This window comes from Triticum urartu, chromosome 1 (assembly GCF_003073215.2).
Source record: "Triticum urartu cultivar G1812 chromosome 1, Tu2.1, whole genome shotgun sequence".
Taxonomy (NCBI): domain Eukaryota; kingdom Viridiplantae; phylum Streptophyta; class Magnoliopsida; order Poales; family Poaceae; genus Triticum; species Triticum urartu.
The window spans coordinates 450,203,027-450,211,724 of NC_053022.1; the positions used below are offsets into that span (position 1 = coordinate 450,203,027).

General features: G+C 50.3%; 1 long non-coding RNA gene across 1 annotated transcript; it reads right to left on the reverse strand.

Annotated features, from left to right (window-relative positions):
* Positions 1 to 7,216: 7,216 nt before the first annotated feature.
* On the reverse strand, positions 7,217 to 8,444 carry LOC125535377. The gene is made up of 2 exons (XR_007294660.1): positions 7,546 to 8,444; positions 7,217 to 7,451 (listed from the first exon to the last, which is right to left on the reverse strand). It is a non-coding gene; the product is annotated as an uncharacterized LOC125535377 (long non-coding RNA).
* Between the last annotated feature and the right edge of the window lie 254 nt (positions 8,445 to 8,698).

Consider the following 8,698-nt stretch of genomic DNA (forward strand, 5'->3'; position numbering starts at 1 on the left):
CCAGAGATACCTCTCCGACAATCGGAGTGACAAATCCTAATCTTGAAATACGCCAACCCAACATCTACCTTTGGAGACACCTGTAGTACTCCTTTATTATCACCCAGTTACGTTGTGACGTTTGTAGCACCCAAAGTGTTCCTCCGGCAAACGGGAGTTGCATAATCTCATAGTCATAGGAACATGTATAAGTCATGAAGAAAGCAAATAGCAACATACTAAACGATCGGGTGCTAAGCTAATGGAATGGGTCATGTCAATCAGATCATTCAACTAATGATGTGACCTCATTAATCAAATAACAACTCTTTGTTTATGGTTAGGAAACATAGCCATCTTTGATTAACGAGCTAGTCTAGTAGAGGCATACTAGTGACACTCTGTTTGTCTATGTATTCACACATGTATTATGTTTCCGGTTAATACAATTCTAGCATGAATAATAAACATTTATCATGATACAAGGAAATAAATAATAACTTTATTATTGCCTCTAGGGCATATTTCCTTCACCTGCGGCGGTCAGGCCGCCCGCGCGACCGACGGGAAGAGGTGGCCCTGCTGGGGGCGTCGTTGCTGCCAGCGCCGGCCGTGGCGCTGTCGCTGCGCACCGACCGACGGGGCCAACGCCTACAGTAGATGCTGCTACGGGTCGGGGCGACGGGTCTGGCCCGACTACTGTGGTGCCGGTTCCTGTTAGTGGTCCACCTCGGGGCGCTCCTCCGCCGCACTCCGTAGCGAGACCGACTCAGAACCATTCGGGACTATCACAGACGAGGCAAACTTCGACAGCTAGAGATTCCTTCGAGCCGCCCCGAGGTCAGTGGGGGGATGATGGTGTTGATGCGTATGGAGACGGGAAGCACCGTGGTTCCTCATCTACGGGTGGCGGTCGAGGCTACGCCTGGCAGGGAGACGGGTCGGCTGAGCGACCTTTTCTCGGTCCTCCTGGTGGCTTTGTCGAGGGGACATCTGGTCTGGATCACCGCCAGAGAAGTGGCTACCGTGGACATCGAGGTGGTCGGGGTGGTGGCCGTGGGAGGTTTCGTCGACAGCCTCCGCCCCCGGCTACTGTTGACCATGCGGCGACAGCTGTTGAGACAGATAACGCTCAGTCTACTGATCTTACCAGTCAAGCGATGGATGTGGTAACGGCCCTGGCTAATGTTGAGGTTCCTGTGCCTGGGGCTGTGGCTGAGGCGTCTGACAGGTCTAATTCTGAGAGGGCGGCCAAGTGGGCGCGCAAGAAGGAAAGGATGATGTGTTACCGGTGTGGTGAGAAGGGCCATTTTATTGCAGAGTGTGTGGCAGAGCTGTGTGACTCGTGTGGCAAGCCAGCACATGCTTCAGGAGAGTGCCCATTATTGCGTGACCAGGCTCCTGCTCTGACTATGTATGGACTATACTGTGCGGAGCTTTTATTCTTCGAGTCCCCGATCGCGAGGGAGATTCCAGAGGAGACACAAGGCTTGACTACCGGGATGGTGAAAGCAACCCAGGGCGAGGTGACTGAGGCTCAGATTATCCGGAGGCTTCAGGAGTTGGCACCGGGTGACTTCCAGTGGGAGCTGGTCAGCCTCGAAGCTAATGTCTTCAAGGTGGATTTCCCTTCTGTGGAGGATTTGCAGAAACTGCTGAGCTTTGGCTTGTGTAGAGTTCCTGGTACTAAGTGTATTTTGGAGTTTCACGAGTGGACGAAGGTGGAGCATAAAGGATATCCGCTTACGCAGGTATGGTTGAGGTTTTCTGGGGCCCCATCTAAGCCTTTGCAGGATGTCCGAGTTGTGGCCAGTATGGGTATCATGGTTGGGAAGACGGAGAGAGTGGATATGGCTTTCACTCGTGCTCATGGAGTGGCCCGGATCTTGGTGAGTGTTCTGAATGTTGATTTCGTGCCTGATGTGGTCCACTGGACATATAGGGGAGAGGTATTCCCGCTCGACATAGAGTTCGAGGACACTGAGATGTTTGCTGAGGAGGTTAATGGGGATGATGTTGATATGCACGAGAGTGACGGCGGTGCAGGAGCCAAGGGGGCACCGGCCAAGTCCGCTCGAGAGGGGTCGACCGGGTCTCGCCCAGATGCTCAGTTGCCTGGGGAGGGGACCGGGGTTGAGCCGGCACCCTCACCTTCGGTGCCTATGACGTCGCTGCAATTTGGGTCTTTTGAGCCTGCTTCTGCGCCTCCCAGACTTTGGAGTGATCGGGTGGAGACTGATGATATGTTTGAATACACACTTCCTTTGTTGGACTTTGAGGGGGCTGCAGTTCGGGAAGGGGAGCCGGAGGTCGCTTCTATTTCCCTTGCTTCACCGATGGTCATGGCTCCGGTGATGTCTTCTACGTTCGAGGTGGGCCTTGGGGGAGGGGGGTCAGGGCAGGCGGCCTTAACCTCTCCATTCCGTGTACCGACGCCGGTGACGCCGCTCGCGTCGGGGTCGCCCAGCGCTGGGAGTGGGAGCCCGAGGCAGGCGGCCTCGGCTCTTCCTCCTCAGGTCTTGGCGGTGGCACCCACGTCTCCCGAGGCGCTGGGAGGGGGCGTTGGGCCAGGTGGCCCTAGTCCTCCCTTCCTCCTCTACGGTCAGGAGGACCGCGCCTCCTGTGACTTCGACGCTTCGCTCTGAGCCGGTGGGTGGGGCAGGGGGAGGGAGCGGGCAGGTGGCCCCAGCTGTCCCGTCTCTTGTCCTACCCGTGGGGAACTTGTCCGAGGGCCCTGGGAGCCCGCAGCCGCCTCCTCTGTTCACTAGAGAGGAGGTTGTTGCCTTTGGCGGGATCCCGAACCCGGTCTCGACGGGGAGACGGATGAGTGCTCGTGTTCAGGACCTTCCGGAGGTGGATGATATGCAGCAGCGGTGCGCTATGAGGGCGGCTAAGCTTCACGATGCTGCGATATCTTCTGGTATGTCCATCAACATATCTAATTCTTTATTGCATTTTTCTCATGAGGACATTATTAATAATGCAAACCAACTAGGAGTTTCACTAGGTGCTACTGATAATGAGATCTCTAATTCGGTGAATGATATGTTAGATTTGGAGGCGGAGCGTGCCTTAGAGACTATTCGTAATCTTGCAGTGGTTAAACCCATGAATGATGAGGAGATTGATGCGTTAAGGGTTAGAGTGCTAGATAATCTGTGTGCGGATCTAGAACCTTCTAATCAGGAGTCTGAGGACGATGATGCGCCTTTAGATGTTCCAGCTGTTAGTTCCGTTCAGCCCGGTTATGAGGACCGGGCGACAGAGCCCGCTAAGCCAAAGCGTAAGTGGAAACGGAAGATTTATCCCGATTCTGCAGTTCGTAGGAGTGCTAGGATACGGACTACTAAAAAATTCCATGATGAACTATGAAAGGAATCTTTTGGAATAGCAGAGGTCTGAAAGACTTGGCTAAAAGAAGGTTTCTTGCTGAGGCTTCTCTGGAACATCGGTTAGATTTTATTGCTCTATCGGAAACCGGTCGAGATAATTTTACGCCGCAGTTTCTATCCTCTCTTGTGGGTGGTATTGATTTCGATTGGCATTGCCTCCCTCCGCGAGGAAGACCGGGAGGTATCTTACTGGGTGTGAGATGCGACTCCCTTGAAGTCCGGAGTGTAGTAATGGGCGACTTCGCGGTAAAGTTTCGAGTTAGGTCTAAAGTTGATGGGTTCAACTGGGCTTTGGTGGCGGTTTATGGTGCCGCACAGCCCGAACTTAAACCGGAGTTTCTGGCAGACCTGGTTCGGATCTGTGGATCTGAGCAGCTTCCGATGTTGGTTGGGGGTGATTTCAATATCATTAGGAGGAGAGAGAGGAGAAAAATAATGATAATTTCGACGACAGGTGGTCATTTATGTTCAATACCATTATTGAAAGCTTGGATCTAAGGGAGATAGAGCTTTCTGGTAGAAAGTTTACCTGGGCTAATGCTCTGCCAAACCCGACATATGAAAAGCTTGATCGAGTTCTCGCGAACGTGGAGTGGGAACAGAAGTTCCCTCTTGTTACGGTGCAAGCTCTCACGCGGGGAATTTCCGATCACACACCATTGTTCGTCGACTCAGGGGAGCCGAACCATTTAGGAAACAAAAACACCTTTTCATTTGAGATGGCCTGGTTCGAACGTGAGGGGTTCTTCGACCTCATAGCCAGAGAATGGGCTAAGGGGGTAGGAGGAACGACGGCGGTCGAGCGTTGGCAGAATAAGATTAGGCATTTGAGAAGTTTCTTACGGGGTTGGGCTAAGCACCTCAGTGGGGTGTATAAGATCGAGAAGGATAGGCTCCTTTCTCTTGTACAGGCCCTGGACATAAAAGCCGAATCCGCGATTTTGCTGCCTCCTGAGCTCCAGGTCAAAAATGAGGCGGAGAAGAGACTGAAAGAACTTCTCGGCGAAGAAGAATTGAAGTGGGCTTCGCGAGCTAAGGTCCGCAAAGTGGTCCAAGGGGACGCGAATACTCAATTCTTTCACCTCATTGCTAATGGTAAGCACAGAAAGAAGCGGATCTTTCAGCTTGAACAGGATGAGGGTATGATTTTAGGTCAAGATAATCTCAAAACCTATATTACCGAGTATTATAGACAGTTGTTTGGACCTTCGGAGGATAATTGTGTGTCCCTCGATGAGTCCAGGACTGAGGATGTGCCTCAATTGTCTACTGCTGATAATGATATCCTGGTTGCCCCGTTCTCAGAGAAGGAGGTGTTTGATGCTATTGCACAAATGAAAAACAATAAGGCTCCCGGGCCGGATGGGTTCCCGGCCGAGTTCTATAAAAAGTGCTGGCACATTATTAAGGGGGATTTACTACCTATGTTTCATGATCTATTCTCTGGACAGTTTCAATTATTTCACCTGAATTTTGGAACTATCACATTGCTCCCTAAGAAAACGGATGCTGTGAGAATTGAGCAGTTCAGACCGATCTGCCTCCTCAATGTTAGTTTCAAAATCTTCACCAAGGTTGGGACCAATAGGCTCACACAGATTGCGCATTCTGTGGTGCAACAATCCCAAACTGCTTTCATGCCGGACAGGAACATCCTTGAAGGGGTGGTTGTTCTTCATGAAACGCTCCATGAAATCCATTCCAAAAAATTAGATGGAGTAATTTTTAAGGTGGATTTCGAAAAAGCGTACGATAAGGTCAAATGGCCATTCCTCCAACAGGCATTGCGTATGAAGGGTTTTGATGAAGCCTGGCGCCGACAGGTCCAATCCTTTACGCAAAAAGGGAGTGTGAGAATTAAAGTGAATGACGATATAGGTCATTACTTCCAGACACATAAAGGCCTCAGACAAGGAGATCCGATGTCCCCTATCTTGTTTAACATTGTGGTGGATATGTTAGCAATTTTGATAGGGAGGGCTAAGGAGAATGGTCAAGTGGGTGGTTTGGTACCTCATCTCGTAGATGGAGGTGTTTCCATCCTTCAATACGCAGATGATACAATCATCTTTATGGAGCATGATTTGGCCAAGGCGAGAAATATGAAGCTGGTGTTATGCCTTTTTGAACAATTGACCGGGTTAAAGATTAACTTTCATAAGAGCGAGTTGTTCTGCTTTGGTAGAGCCAAAGACGACCAGGAGTCTTATAGGCAATTGTTTGGGTGCGAGTTGGGGAGTTTACCTTTCTCATACCTTGGTATTCCGATACACCATCGTAGGCTGACAAACAGAGAATGGAAGTGCATCGAGGATCGATTTGAGAAAAAACTGAGCTGCTGGAAGGGTAAGCTCATGTCATACGGAGGCCGTTTGATATTGATTAATTCGGTGCTCACGAGTATGCATATGTTCCTCTTATCGTTTTTTGATGTCCCAGTTGGTGTTAGGAAAAGACTAGACTACTATCGGTCGCGTTTCTTCTGGCAGGGTGATGATCTTAAAAGAAAATACCGGCTTGCTAAATGGGACATCATCTGTCGACCGAAAGACCAAGGGGGTCTTGGTATTGAAAATCTTAAAGTTAAGAACAGATGCCTTCTTCGTAAGTGGTTGTGGAAGCTTTCTTCCAGGACTGAGGCCATGTGGGCGCAGATCCTCCGCAGCAAGTACCTCCAGACTAAAACATTGTCCCAGGTCGCAGTCAGACCGACTGATTCGCCTTTCTGGAAAGGACTAATGAAAGTCAAACAATCAATGTTCAATAGGACAAGATTTGTTATTGAAAACGGTGCAAGTACACATTTCTGGGAGGATACTTGGCTTGGCGACTCACCTTTAGCCATTCAATATCCGTCTTTATATCGGATTGCTCAACGACGTGAGGTATTTGTGGCAACGGTATTTCAATCTATCCCCCTTAATATTCAGTTTAGACGGTCGCTAGTGGGCAATTGTTGGGAAGAATGGCTCCATCTAGTTAGGAAACTGATGGTGGTTCAACTTTCTCACCAACCCGATGGATTACGCTGGAAGTTGACTAGGTCTGGAGTATTTACAGTTAAATCAATGTATATTGATGTTATTAATTCGAACTCCATTCCAACTTCCAAGTATGTTTGGGCTGTCAAAATTCCTTTAAAAATTAAAGTGTTTATGTGGTTTGTCCATAAACAAGTTATTTTAACAAAGGACAACTTGATAAAGCGTAATTGAACAGGACCTACTAGGTGTAGTTTCTGTGATCGGGATGAGACGATTAAGCATTTATTCTTTGATTGCCCGTTGGCCAAAGTCCTTTGACGGACGGTCCATATTGCTTTTAATATTACTCCACCGACTTCTGTCATTGCATTATTTGGGACATGGCTTAATGTGGTTGAGCCTGACTTAGCAAGACATATTCGGGTTGGAGTTTGCGCTTTGTTGTGGACTATCTGGAATTGCAGAAATGATTTGGTTTTTAACAGAACATCACGGATTCATTTTTTGCAGGTTATTTTCCGAGCTACGGCAGTGATCCGTTCGTGGTCGCTACTCACTCCGATGGAGGCCAGGGAGCGTTTGGTTACTGGATCTATCCGTTGGGAGATGGTAGCTCGGGATATTTTCAACCGGTTTGGATGGCGGTCATGTAATAGGATAGGCAATTAGTTTACCTATTTATTTTTAGCCAGCCGGTTGTGGCATCTTTTCATGACTAGTTTGTGTATCTAGCCTTTTTAAGCTCTGTGTGAGCTGCATTTTCCTTTTATCAACTGGAGACTTTGGAACCTTGTTGACACTTTTTGTCTTTTGATTAATAAGATGGCCGAGGCCGGGGAACCCCTTTTTGAAAAAAAAAAATTGGAATGACAGACAGGGCAGTGGTCCATGCACTCATCACGTCTCTGAAAACACGTCCTGTGCGGCGGTACCAGGCAGCGGTAGCAAAGAAATATTTTGTCCGCACACATCTTCTCGACGCAGAACTGCAGCTTGAGTTTGCTCTCGTCTAGCAAGGCCGTCGAGTTGACCTGAACAGCACTACCAGTAGTGTTTATGTGGCTGCTCTGCTTCGTGCTTCCAGCTTCTAGACGACCTGTTGCATACAGTAGTAATTAGTAGCCATGATCAAAAGAATGATGGATGTACACGAAAGAATACGGAGAAAGAATTAATGTATGATGGCATACACTTGTTAGGTCGATCTCCTCCGTGTAGGCCTAACGGCCCACCGGGCCTTTAGATCCGCGCCCTGATCGGGAGCGCCCAACCCTCATATGGTTGGTGGCCCCTATGATCCGTGCATATATAAACAAAGGTGAGGGACGGGGCACGACTGACGAAGTTTGTCGCTGCCATAATCCCCACCAACACTCCCTATCGATCTAGGATTAGCGCGGTACTCACGAAAAGCACACCACCGCCTCCATCTTCCTCTCGCCATCGTCGTGACCATCTCACCACGATGGCCTCTAGCTCGAGCTCGTCAGCCAAAGGAGAAGGTAGTTTTACCGGGAGTCTCTAGCCTACCCAATCCAGATGATCTAACAATGGTTTCAGAGCCATACATAGGCTAAGATTTTCGGTACAAAGAAAAGAAATCGGAGAAAGAAAAGAGCCCCCGTCCCCATGAACCCTAACCCTAAAAGAACAAGAGGGGCAAAAGGGCAAAGTAATCGCGCCGCCGCAAGGCTGCGCCGTTCCTCTCAATTCAGACGCGCATCGGCAAGCCGAGGCATTCAGAAGAAGAACCACCGGAACTAGCCACTTCTCGCCGGAAAGGAAAGGAAGAAAAAAAGGGTGGGGGTAACCACCGCGGCCAAATCCCTCGACGGCGGCGCGCTCACCGCAGAGGGAGGACGCGCGACCGGCGAGGAGGATGGCCACGGCGCAGAGTTGCCGCGCTCCTCTTCCTCTTTCTCTCGCTGGAAAGGAAAAACAAGGATCCTCTCTGTCTCTCTCTTGGAAACAAAGAGGGGAGGGGAGGGGGAAGGGGCTGGCTCGTCAGGGTGTCGCCCTGGCTCGCCGCGCCGGCGTGGCTTGAGGAGCCGTCACCGAGCGAGCGCCGAGAGCGGCGCGCGGGGGAGGAAATGACTAGGGTTCCCCTCGCCCCCGACTGCACGATCGGTTTTGATCGGGCGAAAAGCAAGGGGCGACCGTCGGATCAGATCCAACGGCCACAGAGAAACCCTAGCCCATACCGGGCCGCTGGGCCGAAATGGTGATAGAGGCTGCCAGCCGCGGGCGCCGCCGCGCACGCTGGGCCAAGGCCAGCAGCTATGGGCGCTGCCGCACGAGCTGGGCTGAGGCCGGCTGTGCTGTAGTTTTTTCTTTTTTTATTTA